Here is a 15,694-nt window from a genome sequence, read left to right as displayed (position 1 = left end):
CCATAGTGCGACACCTGGGAAGGCAAAGAATTGTTGCAGAAGATTGAACAAGCTGAAGGAAAACTCCATCCTACGCCTTAGTGGTATATGAACAATACATAGCTAGAACAAAGGACAACAACTAAACCTATTAACACCAAACTCCACACCCAGCCAAACACCTAATGGTTTCAAGGTTCAATGGTAAGCACTCTCTAGACATTGGTTGCAAAGATTTCAGGTCTCACTTTAACCTTCAACTCATTCATGGTGTGTCAATGTAATTCCAGACTGTGCTTTTGAACAACTTTCCTGTGCACATGCAGGAGCAGGTCAATTTAAGTGAGGTTGTTCTCTGGAAAGGGTTTGACTCATTTTTGGGGGGTCCCCAAGAACATAAAAGGGATACATTGGTTTAGGTGTTGTCGTGGTGCTTTTATTTATCTGTCAGGTAAAATGCAGAAACAATTTGATTTGGAGTTGTTTTCAGTCATGGATGCACCTGGATTGTCTGGGAATTAGGTGCCAAAGAAAATCCTTGGTGTATTATATCACAGTAAGGTGAACTTTATTAAGCCTGTATTGAAGTGATGCCTTGACTTAATTGTTGATGTTTCACCTAAGGTGTTTCCCGACGCAAACTTTTCTATAGAGTAATTATTCTCTTGTATGATTGATACGTAAATGGAATCCTTTTGGAAAACAGTTAGAAACAGAAATTTGACTGTTTATTAATCTCCAAATGAATGTGGTCTGTGTGACAATAGAGTGCCTAATATTTTACCTTGAAGAATACAGTAACAAAATCGGCAATGCAATTTTGCGTATAGATAAACGTAGGATTTACCGCACTTTGGATCATTTACCGTGAGGGAGCTATGCCGTGCTTGTTTCTGTAGTGTAGTGGGTATCACGTTTGCTTAACACGCAAAAGGTCTCTGGTTCAAAACCAGACAGAATCATTTTTTCCAGCTTTAATCTATTACAGAGTTATTCACATAAGATGTTGACTTTTAAACCAAACCCCTATAAAATGTTAACCGTCCAGCGGACATATTCAAATTTAAGGATCCTTGAAAACCCTTCAACAAGCAAGGTGTTCCACAGTTCTGTGGTGTAATGGTTAGCACTCTGGACTTTGAATCCAGTGATCTGAGTTCAAATCTCAGTGGAACCTGCTCAACTCCTATAGTAGTATGTGCCCAGTTCACACTCCTAAGAAATCGTCATTTACAAGAGTGTAAGAAACTTGATGTTCTCTTCAATAAACATGACAAATGTTATTTCTTAGATTACTTGGGTAGAGTCTACTGAAAATGTTTAAAACTATCTAAATACATTGAAAAATGATCATATAACTGACGTTATGCTTTAGCTTAACCATCCTACACAGCCAGGCAGTCTAGCAAGTCCCCAGGTATGCCATAGTGCGACACCTGGGAAGGCAAAGAATTGTTGCAGAAGATTGAACAAGCTGAAGGAAAACTCCATCCTACGCCTTAGTGGTATATGAACAATACATAGCTAGAACAAAGGACAACAACTAAACCTATTAACACCAAACTCCACACCCAGCCAAACACCTAATGGTTTCAAGGTTCAATGGTAAGCACTCTCTAGACATTGGTTGCAAAGATTTCAGGTCTCACTTTAACCTTCAACTCATTCATGGTGTGTCAATGTAATTCCAGACTGTGCTTTTGAACAACTTTCCTGTGCACATGCAGGAGCAGGTCAATTTAAGTGAGGTTGTTCTCTGGAAAGGGTTTGACTCATTTTTGGGGGGTCCCCAAGAACATAAAAGGGATACATTGGTTTAGGTGTTGTCGTGGTGCTTTTATTTATCTGTCAGGTAAAATGCAGAAACAATTTGATTTGTAGTTGTTTTCAGTCATGGATGCACCTGGATTGTCTGGGAATTAGGTGCCAAAGAAAATCCTTGGTGTATTATATCACAGTAAGGTGAACTTTATTAAGCCTGTATTGAAGTGATGCCTTGACTTAATTGTTGATGTTTCACCTAAGGTGTTTCCCGACGCAAACTTTTCTATAGAGTAATTATTCTCTTGTATGATTGATACGTAAATGGAATCCTTTTGGAAAACAGTTAGAAACAGAAATTTGACTGTTTATTAATCTCCAAATGAATGTGGTCTGTGTGACAATAGAGTGCCTAATATTTTACCTTGAAGAATACAGTAACAAAATCGGCAATGCAATTTTGCGTATAGATAAACGTAGGATTTACCGCACTTTGGATCATTTACCGTGAGGGAGCTATGCCGTGCTTGTTTCTGTAGTGTAGTGGGTATCACGTTTGCTTAACACGCAAAAGGTCTCTGGTTCAAAACCAGACAGAATCATTTTTTCCAGCTTTAATCTATTACAGAGTTATTCACATAAGATGTTGACTTTTAAACCAAACCCCTATAAAATGTTAACCGTCCAGCGGACATATTCAAATTTAAGGATCCTTGAAAACCCTTCAACAAGCAAGGTGTTCCACAGTTCTGTGGTGTAATGGTTAGCACTCTGGACTTTGAATCCAGTGATCTGAGTTCAAATCTCAGTGGAACCTGCTCAACTCCTATAGTAGTATGTGCCCAGTTCACACTCCTAAGAAATCGTCATTTACAAGAGTGTAAGAAACTTGATGTTCTCTTCAATAAACATGACAAATGTTATTTCTTAGATTACTTGGGTAGAGTCTACTGAAAATGTTTAAAACTATCTAAATACATTGAAAAATGATCATATAACTGACATTATGCTTTAGCTTAACCATCCTACACAGCCAGGCAGTCTAGCAAGTCCCCAGGTATGCCATAGTGCGACACCTGGGAAGGCAAAGAATTGTTGCAGAAGATTGAACAAGCTGAAGGAAAACTCCATCCTACGCCTTAGTGGTATATGAACAATACATAGCTAGAACAAAGGACAACAACTAAACCTATTAACACCAAACTCCACACCCAGCCAAACACCTAATGGTTTCAAGGTTCAATGGTAAGCACTCTCTAGACATTGGTTGCAAAGATTTCAGGTCTCACTTTAACCTTCAACTCATTCATGGTGTGTCAATGTAATTCCAGACTGTGCTTTTGAACAACTTTCCTGTGCACATGCAGGAGCAGGTCAATTTAAGTGAGGTTGTTCTCTGGAAAGGGTTTGACTCATTTTTGGGGGGTCCCCAAGAACATAAAAGGGATACATTGGTTTAGGTGTTGTCGTGGTGCTTTTATTTATCTGTCAGGTAAAATGCAGAAACAATTTGATTTGGAGTTGTTTTCAGTCATGGATGCTCCTGGATTGTCTGGGAATTAGGTGCCAAAGAAAATCCTTGGTGTATTATATCACAGTAAGGTGAACTTTATTAAGCCTGTATTGAAGTGATGCCTTGACTTAATTGTTGATGTTTCACCTAAGGTGTTTCCCGACGCAAACTTTTCTATAGAGTAATTATTCTCTTGTATGATTGATACGTAAATGGAATCCTTTTGGAAAACAGTTAGAAACAGAAATTTGACTGTTTATTAATCTCCAAATGAATGTGGTCTGTGTGACAATAGAGTGCCTAATATTTCACCTTGAAGAATACAGTAACAAAATCGGCAATGCAATTTTGCGTATAGATAAACGTAGGATTTACCGCACTTTGGATCATTTACCTTGAGGGAGCTATGCTGTGCTTGTTTCTGTAGTGTGGTGGTTATCACGTTTGCTTAACACGCAAAAGGTCTCTGGTTCGAAACCAGACAGAAACAGTTTTTCAGCTTTAATCTATTACAGAGTTATTCACATGAGATGTTGACTTTTAAACCAAACCCCTAGAGAACTTCATGTTCTCTTCAATAAACATGACAAATGTTATTTCTTAGATTACTTGGGTATAGTTTACTGAAAATGTTTAAAACTATCTAAATACATTGAAAAATGATCATATAACTGACATTATGCTTTAGCTTAACCATCCTACACAGCCAGGCAGTCTAGCAAGTCCCCAGGTATGCCATAGTGCGACACCTGGGAAGGCAAAGAATTGTTGCAGAAGATTGAACAAGCTGAAGGAAAACTCCATCCTACGCCTTAGTGGTATATGAACAATACATAGCTAGAACAAAGAACAACAACTAAACCTATTAACACCAAACTCCACACCCAGCCAAACACCTAATGGTTTCAAGGTTCAATGGTAAGCACTCTCTAGACATTGGTTGCAAAGATTTCAGGTCTCACTTTAACCTTCAACTCATTCATGGTGTGTCAATGTAATTCCAGACTGTGCTTTTGAACAACTTTCCTGTGCACATGCAGGAGCAGGTCAATTTAAGTGAGGTTGTTCTCTGGAAAGGGTTTGACTCATTTTTGGGGGGTCCCCAAGAACATAAAAGGGATACATTGGTTTAGGTGTTGTCGTGGTGCTTTTATTTATCTGTCAGGTAAAATGCAGAAACAATTTGATTTGGAGTTGTTTTCAGTCATGGATGCTCCTGGATTGTCTGGGAATTAGGTGCCAAAGAAAATCCTTGGTGTATTATATCACAGTAAGGTGAACTTTATTAAGCCTGTATTGAAGTGATGCCTTGACTTAATTGTTGATGTTTCACCTAAGGTGTTTCCCGACGCAAACTTTTCTATAGAGTAATTATTCTCTTGTATGATTGATACGTAAATGGAATCCTTTTGGAAAACAGTTAGAAACAGAAATTTGACTGTTTATTAATCTCCAAATGAATGTGGTCTGTGTGACAATAGAGTGCCTAATATTTCACCTTGAAGAATACAGTAACAAAATCGGCAATGCAATTTTGCGTATAGATAAACGTAGGATTTACCGCACTTTGGATCATTTACCGTGAGGGAGCTATGCCGTGCTTGTTTCTGTAGTGTAGTGGTTATCACGTTTGCTTAACACGCAAAAGGTCTCTGGTTCAAAACCAGACAGAAACATTTTTTCCAGCTTTAATCTATTACAGAGTTATTCACATGAGATGTTGACTTTTAAACCAAACCCCTATAAAATGTTAACCGTCCAGCGGACATATTCAAATTTAAGGATCCTTGAAAACCTTTCAACAAGTAAGGTTTTCCACGGTTCTGTGGTGTAATGGTTAGCACTCTGGACTTTGAATCCAGTGATCTGAGTTCAAATCTCAGTGGAACCTGCTCAACTCCTATAGTAGTATGTGCCCAGTTCACACTCCTAAGAAATCATCATTTACAAGACTGTAAGAAACTTGATGTTCTCTTCAATAAACATGACAAATGTTATTTCTTAGATTACTTGGGTAGAGTCTACTGAAAATGTTTAAAACTATCTAAATACATTGAAAAATGATCATATAACTGACATTATGCTTTAGCTTAACCATCCTACACAGCCAGGCAGTCTAGCAAGTCCCCAGGTACAGGTCCTTCTCAAACAATTAGCATATTGTGATAAAGTTAATTATTTTCCATAATGTCATGATGAAAATTTAACATTCATATATTTTAGATTCATTGCACACTAACTGAAATATTTCAGGTCTTTTATTGTCTTAATACGGATGATTTTGGCATACAACTCATGAAAACCCAAAATTCCTATCTCACAAAATTAGCATATCATTAAAAGGGTCTCTAAACGAGCTATGAACCTAATCATCTGAATCAACGAGTTAACTCTAAACACCTGCAAAAGATTCCTGAGGCCTTTAAAACTCCCAACCTGGTTCATCACTCAAAACCCCAATCATGGGTAAGACTGCCGACCTGACTGCTGTCCAGAAGGCCACTATTGACACCCTCAAGCAAGAGGGTAAGACACAGAAAGAAATTTCTGAACGAATAGGCTGTTCCCAGAGTGCTGTATCAAGGCACCTCAGTGGGAAGTCTGTGGGAAGGAAAAAGTGTGGCAGAAAACGCTGCACAACGAGGAGAGGTGACCGGACTCTGAGGAAGATTGTGGAGAAGGGCCGATTCCAGACCTTGGGGGACCTGCGGAAGCAGTGGACTGAGTCTGGAGTAGAAACATCCAGAGCCACCGTGCACAGGCGTGTGCAGGAAATGGGCTACAGGTGCTGCATTCCCCAGGTCAAGCCACTTTTGAACCAGAAACAGTGGCAGAAGCGCCTGACCTGGGCTACAGAGAAGCAGCACTGGACTGTTTCTCAGTGGTCCAAAGTTCTTTTTTCGGATGAAAGCAAATTCTGCATGTCATTCGGAAATCAAGGTGCCAGAAAAGCTTTATGGAGATGAAGATTTCATTTTTCAGCACGACCTGGCACCTGCTCACAGTGCCAAAAGTAAATGGTTTACTGACCATGGTATCACTGTGCTCAATTGGCCTGCCAACTCTCCTGACCTGAACCCCATAGAGAATCTGTGGGATATTGTGAAGAGAACGTTGAGAGACTCAAGACCCAACACTCTGGATGAGCTAAAGGCCGCTATCGAAGCATCCTGGACCTCCATAAGACCTCAGCAGTGCCACAGGCTGATTGTCTCCATGCCACGCCGCATCGAAGCAGTCATTTCTGCAAAAGGATTCCCGACCAAGTATTGAGTGCATAACAGTACATGATTATTTGAAGGTTGATGTTTTTTGTATTAAAAACACTTTTCTTTTATTGGTCGGATGAAATATGCTAATTTTGTGAGATAGGAATTTTGGGTTTTCATGAGCTGTATGCCAAAATCATCCGTATTAAGACAATAAAAGACCTGAAATATTTCAGTTAGTGTGCAATGAATATATAATATATGAATGTAAAATTTTCATGATGACATTATGGAAAATAATTAACTTTATCACAATATGCTAATATTATGAGAAGGACCTGTATGCCATAGTGCGACACCTGGGAAGGCAAAGAATTGTTGCGGAAGATTGAACAAGCTGAAGGAAAACTCCATCCTACGCCTTAGTGGTATATAAACAATACATAGCTAGAACAAAGGACAACAACTAAACCTATTAACACCAAACTCCACACCCAGCCAAACACCTAATGGTTTCAAGGTTCAATGGTAAGCACTCTCTAGACATTGGTTGCAAAGATTTCAGGTCTCACTTTAACCTTCAACTCATTCATGGTGTGTCAATGTAATTCCAGACTGTGCTTTTGAACAACTTTCCTGTGCACATGCAGGAGCAGGTCAATTTAAGTGAGGTTGTTCTCTGGAAAGGGTTTGACTCATTTTTGGGGGGTCCCCAAGAACATAAAAGGGATACATTGGTTTAGGTGTTGTCGTGGTGCTTTTATTTATCTGTCAGGTAAAATGCAGAAACAATTTGATTTGGAGTTGTTTTCAGTCATGGATGCACCTGGATTGTCTGGGAATTAGGTGCCAAAGAAAATCCTTGGTGTATTATATCACAGTAAGGTGAACTTTATTAAGCCTGTATTGAAGTGATGCCTTGACTTAATTGTTGATGTTTCACCTAAGGTGTTTCCCGACGCAAACTTTTCTATAGAGTAATTATTCTCTTGTATGATTGATACGTAAATGGAATCCTTTTGGAAAACAGTTAGAAACAGAAATTTGACTGTTTATTAATCTCCAAATGAATGTGGTCTGTGTGACAATAGAGTGCCTAATATTTTACCTTGAAGAATACAGTAACAAAATCGGCAATGCAATTTTGCGTATAGATAAACGTAGGATTTACCGCACTTTGGATCATTTACCGTGAGGGAGCTATGCCGTGCTTGTTTCTGTAGTGTAGTGGGTATCACGTTTGCTTAACACGCAAAAGGTCTCTGGTTCAAAACCAGACAGAATCATTTTTTCCAGCTTTAATCTATTACAGAGTTATTCACATAAGATGTTGACTTTTAAACCAAACCCCTATAAAATGTTAACCGTCCAGCGGACATATTCAAATTTAAGGATCCTTGAAAACCCTTCAACAAGCAAGGTGTTCCACAGTTCTGTGGTGTAATGGTTAGCACTCTGGACTTTGAATCCAGTGATCTGAGTTCAAATCTCAGTGGAACCTGCTCAACTCCTATAGTAGTATGTGCCCAGTTCACACTCCTAAGAAATCGTCATTTACAAGAGTGTAAGAAACTTGATGTTCTCTTCAATAAACATGACAAATGTTATTTCTTAGATTACTTGGGTAGAGTCTACTGAAAATGTTTAAAACTATCTAAATACATTGAAAAATGATCATATAACTGACATTATGCTTTAGCTTAACCATCCTACACAGCCAGGCAGTCTAGCAAGTCCCCAGGTATGCCATAGTGCGACACCTGGGAAGGCAAAGAATTGTTGCAGAAGATTGAACAAGCTGAAGGAAAACTCCATCCTACGCCTTAGTGGTATATGAACAATACATAGCTAGAACAAAGGACAACAACTAAACCTATTAACACCAAACTCCACACCCAGCCAAACACCTAATGGTTTCAAGGTTCAATGGTAAGCACTCTCTAGACATTGGTTGCAAAGATTTCAGGTCTCACTTTAACCTTCAACTCATTCATGGTGTGTCAATGTAATTCCAGACTGTGCTTTTGAACAACTTTCCTGTGCACATGCAGGAGCAGGTCAATTTAAGTGAGGTTGTTCTCTGGAAAGGGTTTGACTCATTTTTGGGGGGTCCCCAAGAACATAAAAGGGATACATTGGTTTAGGTGTTGTCGTGGTGCTTTTATTTATCTGTCAGGTAAAATGCAGAAACAATTTGATTTGTAGTTGTTTTCAGTCATGGATGCACCTGGATTGTCTGGGAATTAGGTGCCAAAGAAAATCCTTGGTGTATTATATCACAGTAAGGTGAACTTTATTAAGCCTGTATTGAAGTGATGCCTTGACTTAATTGTTGATGTTTCACCTAAGGTGTTTCCCGACGCAAACTTTTCTATAGAGTAATTATTCTCTTGTATGATTGATACGTAAATGGAATCCTTTTGGAAAACAGTTAGAAACAGAAATTTGACTGTTTATTAATCTCCAAATGAATGTGGTCTGTGTGACAATAGAGTGCCTAATATTTTACCTTGAAGAATACAGTAACAAAATCGGCAATGCAATTTTGCGTATAGATAAACGTAGGATTTACCGCACTTTGGATCATTTACCGTGAGGGAGCTATGCCGTGCTTGTTTCTGTAGTGTAGTGGGTATCACGTTTGCTTAACACGCAAAAGGTCTCTGGTTCAAAACCAGACAGAATCATTTTTTCCAGCTTTAATCTATTACAGAGTTATTCACATAAGATGTTGACTTTTAAACCAAACCCCTATAAAATGTTAACCGTCCAGCGGACATATTCAAATTTAAGGATCCTTGAAAACCCTTCAACAAGCAAGGTGTTCCACAGTTCTGTGGTGTAATGGTTAGCACTCTGGACTTTGAATCCAGTGATCTGAGTTCAAATCTCAGTGGAACCTGCTCAACTCCTATAGTAGTATGTGCCCAGTTCACACTCCTAAGAAATCGTCATTTACAAGAGTGTAAGAAACTTGATGTTCTCTTCAATAAACATGACAAATGTTATTTCTTAGATTACTTGGGTAGAGTCTACTGAAAATGTTTAAAACTATCTAAATACATTGAAAAATGATCATATAACTGACATTATGCTTTAGCTTAACCATCCTACACAGCCAGGCAGTCTAGCAAGTCCCCAGGTATGCCATAGTGCGACACCTGGGAAGGCAAAGAATTGTTGCAGAAGATTGAACAAGCTGAAGGAAAACTCCATCCTACGCCTTAGTGGTATATGAACAATACATAGCTAGAACAAAGGACAACAACTAAACCTATTAACACCAAACTCCACACCCAGCCAAACACCTAATGGTTTCAAGGTTCAATGGTAAGCACTCTCTAGACATTGGTTGCAAAGATTTCAGGTCTCACTTTAACCTTCAACTCATTCATGGTGTGTCAATGTAATTCCAGACTGTGCTTTTGAACAACTTTCCTGTGCACATGCAGGAGCAGGTCAATTTAAGTGAGGTTGTTCTCTGGAAAGGGTTTGACTCATTTTTGGGGGGTCCCCAAGAACATAAAAGGGATACATTGGTTTAGGTGTTGTCGTGGTGCTTTTATTTATCTGTCAGGTAAAATGCAGAAACAATTTGATTTGGAGTTGTTTTCAGTCATGGATGCTCCTGGATTGTCTGGGAATTAGGTGCCAAAGAAAATCCTTGGTGTATTATATCACAGTAAGGTGAACTTTATTAAGCCTGTATTGAAGTGATGCCTTGACTTAATTGTTGATGTTTCACCTAAGGTGTTTCCCGACGCAAACTTTTCTATAGAGTAATTATTCTCTTGTATGATTGATACGTAAATGGAATCCTTTTGGAAAACAGTTAGAAACAGAAATTTGACTGTTTATTAATCTCCAAATGAATGTGGTCTGTGTGACAATAGAGTGCCTAATATTTCACCTTGAAGAATACAGTAACAAAATCGGCAATGCAATTTTGCGTATAGATAAACGTAGGATTTACCGCACTTTGGATCATTTACCTTGAGGGAGCTATGCTGTGCTTGTTTCTGTAGTGTGGTGGTTATCACGTTTGCTTAACACGCAAAAGGTCTCTGGTTCGAAACCAGACAGAAACAGTTTTTCAGCTTTAATCTATTACAGAGTTATTCACATGAGATGTTGACTTTTAAACCAAACCCCTAGAGAACTTCATGTTCTCTTCAATAAACATGACAAATGTTATTTCTTAGATTACTTGGGTATAGTTTACTGAAAATGTTTAAAACTATCTAAATACATTGAAAAATGATCATATAACTGACATTATGCTTTAGCTTAACCATCCTACACAGCCAGGCAGTCTAGCAAGTCCCCAGGTATGCCATAGTGCGACACCTGGGAAGGCAAAGAATTGTTGCAGAAGATTGAACAAGCTGAAGGAAAACTCCATCCTACGCCTTAGTGGTATATGAACAATACATAGCTAGAACAAAGAACAACAACTAAACCTATTAACACCAAACTCCACACCCAGCCAAACACCTAATGGTTTCAAGGTTCAATGGTAAGCACTCTCTAGACATTGGTTGCAAAGATTTCAGGTCTCACTTTAACCTTCAACTCATTCATGGTGTGTCAATGTAATTCCAGACTGTGCTTTTGAACAACTTTCCTGTGCACATGCAGGAGCAGGTCAATTTAAGTGAGGTTGTTCTCTGGAAAGGGTTTGACTCATTTTTGGGGGGTCCCCAAGAACATAAAAGGGATACATTGGTTTAGGTGTTGTCGTGGTGCTTTTATTTATCTGTCAGGTAAAATGCAGAAACAATTTGATTTGGAGTTGTTTTCAGTCATGGATGCTCCTGGATTGTCTGGGAATTAGGTGCCAAAGAAAATCCTTGGTGTATTATATCACAGTAAGGTGAACTTTATTAAGCCTGTATTGAAGTGATGCCTTGACTTAATTGTTGATGTTTCACCTAAGGTGTTTCCCGACGCAAACTTTTCTATAGAGTAATTATTCTCTTGTATGATTGATACGTAAATGGAATCCTTTTGGAAAACAGTTAGAAACAGAAATTTGACTGTTTATTAATCTCCAAATGAATGTGGTCTGTGTGACAATAGAGTGCCTAATATTTCACCTTGAAGAATACAGTAACAAAATCGGCAATGCAATTTTGCGTATAGATAAACGTAGGATTTACCGCACTTTGGATCATTTACCGTGAGGGAGCTATGCCGTGCTTGTTTCTGTAGTGTAGTGGTTATCACGTTTGCTTAACACGCAAAAGGTCTCTGGTTCAAAACCAGACAGAAACATTTTTTCCAGCTTTAATCTATTACAGAGTTATTCACATGAGATGTTGACTTTTAAACCAAACCCCTATAAAATGTTAACCGTCCAGCGGACATATTCAAATTTAAGGATCCTTGAAAACCTTTCAACAAGTAAGGTTTTCCACGGTTCTGTGGTGTAATGGTTAGCACTCTGGACTTTGAATCCAGTGATCTGAGTTCAAATCTCAGTGGAACCTGCTCAACTCCTATAGTAGTATGTGCCCAGTTCACACTCCTAAGAAATCATCATTTACAAGACTGTAAGAAACTTGATGTTCTCTTCAATAAACATGACAAATGTTATTTCTTAGATTACTTGGGTAGAGTCTACTGAAAATGTTTAAAACTATCTAAATACATTGAAAAATGATCATATAACTGACATTATGCTTTAGCTTAACCATCCTACACAGCCAGGCAGTCTAGCAAGTCCCCAGGTACAGGTCCTTCTCAAACAATTAGCATATTGTGATAAAGTTAATTATTTTCCATAATGTCATGATGAAAATTTAACATTCATATATTTTAGATTCATTGCACACTAACTGAAATATTTCAGGTCTTTTATTGTCTTAATACGGATGATTTTGGCATACAACTCATGAAAACCCAAAATTCCTATCTCACAAAATTAGCATATCATTAAAAGGGTCTCTAAACGAGCTATGAACCTAATCATCTGAATCAACGAGTTAACTCTAAACACCTGCAAAAGATTCCTGAGGCCTTTAAAACTCCCAACCTGGTTCATCACTCAAAACCCCAATCATGGGTAAGACTGCCGACCTGACTGCTGTCCAGAAGGCCACTATTGACACCCTCAAGCAAGAGGGTAAGACACAGAAAGAAATTTCTGAACGAATAGGCTGTTCCCAGAGTGCTGTATCAAGGCACCTCAGTGGGAAGTCTGTGGGAAGGAAAAAGTGTGGCAGAAAACGCTGCACAACGAGGAGAGGTGACCGGACTCTGAGGAAGATTGTGGAGAAGGGCCGATTCCAGACCTTGGGGGACCTGCGGAAGCAGTGGACTGAGTCTGGAGTAGAAACATCCAGAGCCACCGTGCACAGGCGTGTGCAGGAAATGGGCTACAGGTGCTGCATTCCCCAGGTCAAGCCACTTTTGAACCAGAAACAGTGGCAGAAGCGCCTGACCTGGGCTACAGAGAAGCAGCACTGGACTGTTTCTCAGTGGTCCAAAGTTCTTTTTTCGGATGAAAGCAAATTCTGCATGTCATTCGGAAATCAAGGTGCCAGAAAAGCTTTATGGAGATGAAGATTTCATTTTTCAGCACGACCTGGCACCTGCTCACAGTGCCAAAAGTAAATGGTTTACTGACCATGGTATCACTGTGCTCAATTGGCCTGCCAACTCTCCTGACCTGAACCCCATAGAGAATCTGTGGGATATTGTGAAGAGAACGTTGAGAGACTCAAGACCCAACACTCTGGATGAGCTAAAGGCCGCTATCGAAGCATCCTGGACCTCCATAAGACCTCAGCAGTGCCACAGGCTGATTGTCTCCATGCCACGCCGCATCGAAGCAGTCATTTCTGCAAAAGGATTCCCGACCAAGTATTGAGTGCATAACAGTACATGATTATTTGAAGGTTGATGTTTTTTGTATTAAAAACACTTTTCTTTTATTGGTCGGATGAAATATGCTAATTTTGTGAGATAGGAATTTTGGGTTTTCATGAGCTGTATGCCAAAATCATCCGTATTAAGACAATAAAAGACCTGAAATATTTCAGTTAGTGTGCAATGAATATATAATATATGAATGTAAAATTTTCATGATGACATTATGGAAAATAATTAACTTTATCACAATATGCTAATATTATGAGAAGGACCTGTATGCCATAGTGCGACACCTGGGAAGGCAAAGAATTGTTGCGGAAGATTGAACAAGCTGAAGGAAAACTCCATCCTACGCCTTAGTGGTATATAAACAATACATAGCTAGAACAAAGGACAACAACTAAACCTATTAACACCAAACTCCACACCCAGCCAAACACCTAATGGTTTCAAGGTTCAATGGTAAGCACTCTCTAGACATTGGTTGCAAAGATTTCAGGTCTCACTTTAACCTTCAACTCATTCATGGTGTGTCAATGTAATTCCAGACTGTGCTTTTGAACAACTTTCCTGTGCACATGCAGGAGCAGGTCAATTTAAGTGAGGTTGTTCTCTGGAAAGGGTTTGACTCATTTTTGGGGGGTCCCCAAGAACATAAAAGGGATACATTGGTTTAGGTGTTGTCGTGGTGCTTTTATTTATCTGTCAGGTAAAATGCAGAAACAATTTGATTTGGAGTTGTTTTCAGTCATGGATGCTCCTGGATTGTCTGGGAATTAGGTGCCAAAGAAAATCCTTGGTGTATTATATCACAGTAAGGTGAACTTTATTAAGCCTGTATTGAAGTGATGCCTTGACTTAATTGTTGATGTTTTACCTAAGGTGTTTCCCAACGCAAAATTTTCTATAGAGTAATTATTCTCTTGTATGATTGATACGTAAATGGAATCCTTTTGGAAAACAGTTAGAAACAGAAATTTGACTGTTTATTAATCTCCAAATGAATGTGGTCTGTGTGACAATAGAGTGCCTAATATTTCACCTTGAAGAATACAGTAACAAAATCGGCAATGCAATTTTGAGTATAGATAAACGTAGGATTTACCGCACTGTGGATCATTTACCGTGAGGGAACTATGCCGTGCTTGTTTCTGTAGTGTAGTGGTTATCATGTTTGCTTAACACGCAAAAGGTCTCTGGTTCAAACCCAGACAGAAACATTTTTTCCAGCTTTAATCTATTACAGAGTTATTCACATGAGATGTTGACTTTTAAACCAAACCCCTATAAAATGTTAACCGTCCAGCGGACATATTCAAATTTAAGGATCCTTGAAAACCCTTCAACAAGCAAGGTGTTCCCTGGTTCTGTTGTGTAATGGTTATCTCTCTGGACTTTGAATCCAGTGATCTGAGTTCAAATCTCAGTGGAACCTGCTCAACTCCTATAGTAGTATGTGCCCAGTTCACACTCCTAAGAAATCATCATTTACAAGAGTGTAAGAAACTTGATGTTCCCTTCAATAAACATGACAAATGTTATTTCTTAGATTACTTGAGTAGAGTCTACTGAAAATGTTTAAAACTATCTAAATACATTGAAAAATGATCATATAACTGACATTATGCTTTAGCTTAACCATCCTACACAGCCAGGCAGTCTAGCAAGTCCCCAGGTATGCCATAGTGCGACACCTGGGAAGGCAAAGAATTGTTGCGGAAGATTGAACAAGCTGAAGGAAAACTCCATCCTACGCCTTAGTGGTATATAAACAATACATAGCTAGAACAAAGGACAACAACTAAACCTATTAACACCAAACTCCACACCCAGCCAAACACCTGTTTCTGTCTGGTTTCAGACCAGAGACCTTTTGCGTGTTAAGGAAACGTGATAACCACTACACCACAGAACCGTGGAACACCTTGCTTGTTGAAGGGTTTTCAAGGATCCTTAAATTTGAATATGTTTGCTGGACAATTAACATTTTATATGGGTTTGGTTTAAAATTCAAAATCTCATGTGAATAACTCTGTAATAGATCAAAGCTGGAAAAACTGTTTCTGCCTGGTTTCAAACCAGAGACCTTTTGCGTGTTAAGCAAACGTGATAACCACTACACTACAGAAACAAGTGCTACATAACTCCCACAAGATCCAAAGTGCGGTATAGCCCACTTTTATCAATATGCAAAATTGCATTGCCAATTTTGTTACTGTATTCTTCAAGGTGAAATATTGGGCACTCTATTGTAAGTAAGTTCACCTTACTGTGATATAATACACCAAGGATTTTCTTTGGCAACTAATTCCCAGACAATCACACTGGAAAGTTGTTCAAAAGCACGGTGTGGAATTAC

At 38.9% G+C, this 15,694-nt stretch overlaps 16 non-coding genes across 16 annotated transcripts; 15 read left to right on the top strand and 1 right to left on the bottom strand.

The window, feature by feature from the left end:
* The first annotated feature begins 868 nt into the window (after positions 1-868).
* Positions 869-941, top strand: trnav-aac. The gene has a single exon. It is a non-coding gene; the product is annotated as a tRNA-Val (tRNA).
* A 143-nt stretch (positions 942-1,084) lies between these two features.
* On the top strand, positions 1,085-1,156 carry trnaq-uug. The gene has a single exon. It is a non-coding gene; the product is annotated as a tRNA-Gln (tRNA).
* Positions 1,157-2,269: 1,113 nt separating this feature from the next.
* trnav-aac lies at positions 2,270-2,342 on the top strand. Its single transcript has one exon. It is a non-coding gene; the product is annotated as a tRNA-Val (tRNA).
* A 143-nt stretch (positions 2,343-2,485) lies between these two features.
* Positions 2,486-2,557, top strand: trnaq-uug. Its single transcript has one exon. It is a non-coding gene; the product is annotated as a tRNA-Gln (tRNA).
* A 1,113-nt stretch (positions 2,558-3,670) lies between these two features.
* On the top strand, positions 3,671-3,743 carry trnav-aac. Its single transcript has one exon. It is a non-coding gene; the product is annotated as a tRNA-Val (tRNA).
* A 1,113-nt stretch (positions 3,744-4,856) lies between these two features.
* Positions 4,857-4,929, top strand: trnav-aac. Its single transcript has one exon. It is a non-coding gene; the product is annotated as a tRNA-Val (tRNA).
* Positions 4,930-5,072: 143 nt separating this feature from the next.
* trnaq-uug lies at positions 5,073-5,144 on the top strand. The gene has a single exon. It is a non-coding gene; the product is annotated as a tRNA-Gln (tRNA).
* A 2,531-nt stretch (positions 5,145-7,675) lies between these two features.
* On the top strand, positions 7,676-7,748 carry trnav-aac. Its single transcript has one exon. It is a non-coding gene; the product is annotated as a tRNA-Val (tRNA).
* Positions 7,749-7,891: 143 nt separating this feature from the next.
* On the top strand, positions 7,892-7,963 carry trnaq-uug. The gene has a single exon. It is a non-coding gene; the product is annotated as a tRNA-Gln (tRNA).
* Positions 7,964-9,076: 1,113 nt separating this feature from the next.
* Positions 9,077-9,149, top strand: trnav-aac. Its single transcript has one exon. It is a non-coding gene; the product is annotated as a tRNA-Val (tRNA).
* Positions 9,150-9,292: 143 nt separating this feature from the next.
* Positions 9,293-9,364, top strand: trnaq-uug. The gene has a single exon. It is a non-coding gene; the product is annotated as a tRNA-Gln (tRNA).
* A 1,113-nt stretch (positions 9,365-10,477) lies between these two features.
* trnav-aac lies at positions 10,478-10,550 on the top strand. The gene has a single exon. It is a non-coding gene; the product is annotated as a tRNA-Val (tRNA).
* A 1,113-nt stretch (positions 10,551-11,663) lies between these two features.
* Positions 11,664-11,736, top strand: trnav-aac. The gene has a single exon. It is a non-coding gene; the product is annotated as a tRNA-Val (tRNA).
* A 143-nt stretch (positions 11,737-11,879) lies between these two features.
* Positions 11,880-11,951, top strand: trnaq-uug. Its single transcript has one exon. It is a non-coding gene; the product is annotated as a tRNA-Gln (tRNA).
* A 2,531-nt stretch (positions 11,952-14,482) lies between these two features.
* Positions 14,483-14,555, top strand: trnav-aac. Its single transcript has one exon. It is a non-coding gene; the product is annotated as a tRNA-Val (tRNA).
* An 838-nt stretch (positions 14,556-15,393) lies between these two features.
* On the bottom strand, positions 15,394-15,466 carry trnav-aac. Its single transcript has one exon. It is a non-coding gene; the product is annotated as a tRNA-Val (tRNA).
* Between the last annotated feature and the right edge of the window lie 228 nt (positions 15,467-15,694).

Source organism: Girardinichthys multiradiatus, chromosome 22 (assembly GCF_021462225.1).
Source record: "Girardinichthys multiradiatus isolate DD_20200921_A chromosome 22, DD_fGirMul_XY1, whole genome shotgun sequence".
Taxonomy (NCBI): Eukaryota; Metazoa; Chordata; class Actinopteri; order Cyprinodontiformes; family Goodeidae; genus Girardinichthys; species Girardinichthys multiradiatus.
This window is presented reverse-complemented; position numbering and strand designations above follow the sequence as displayed.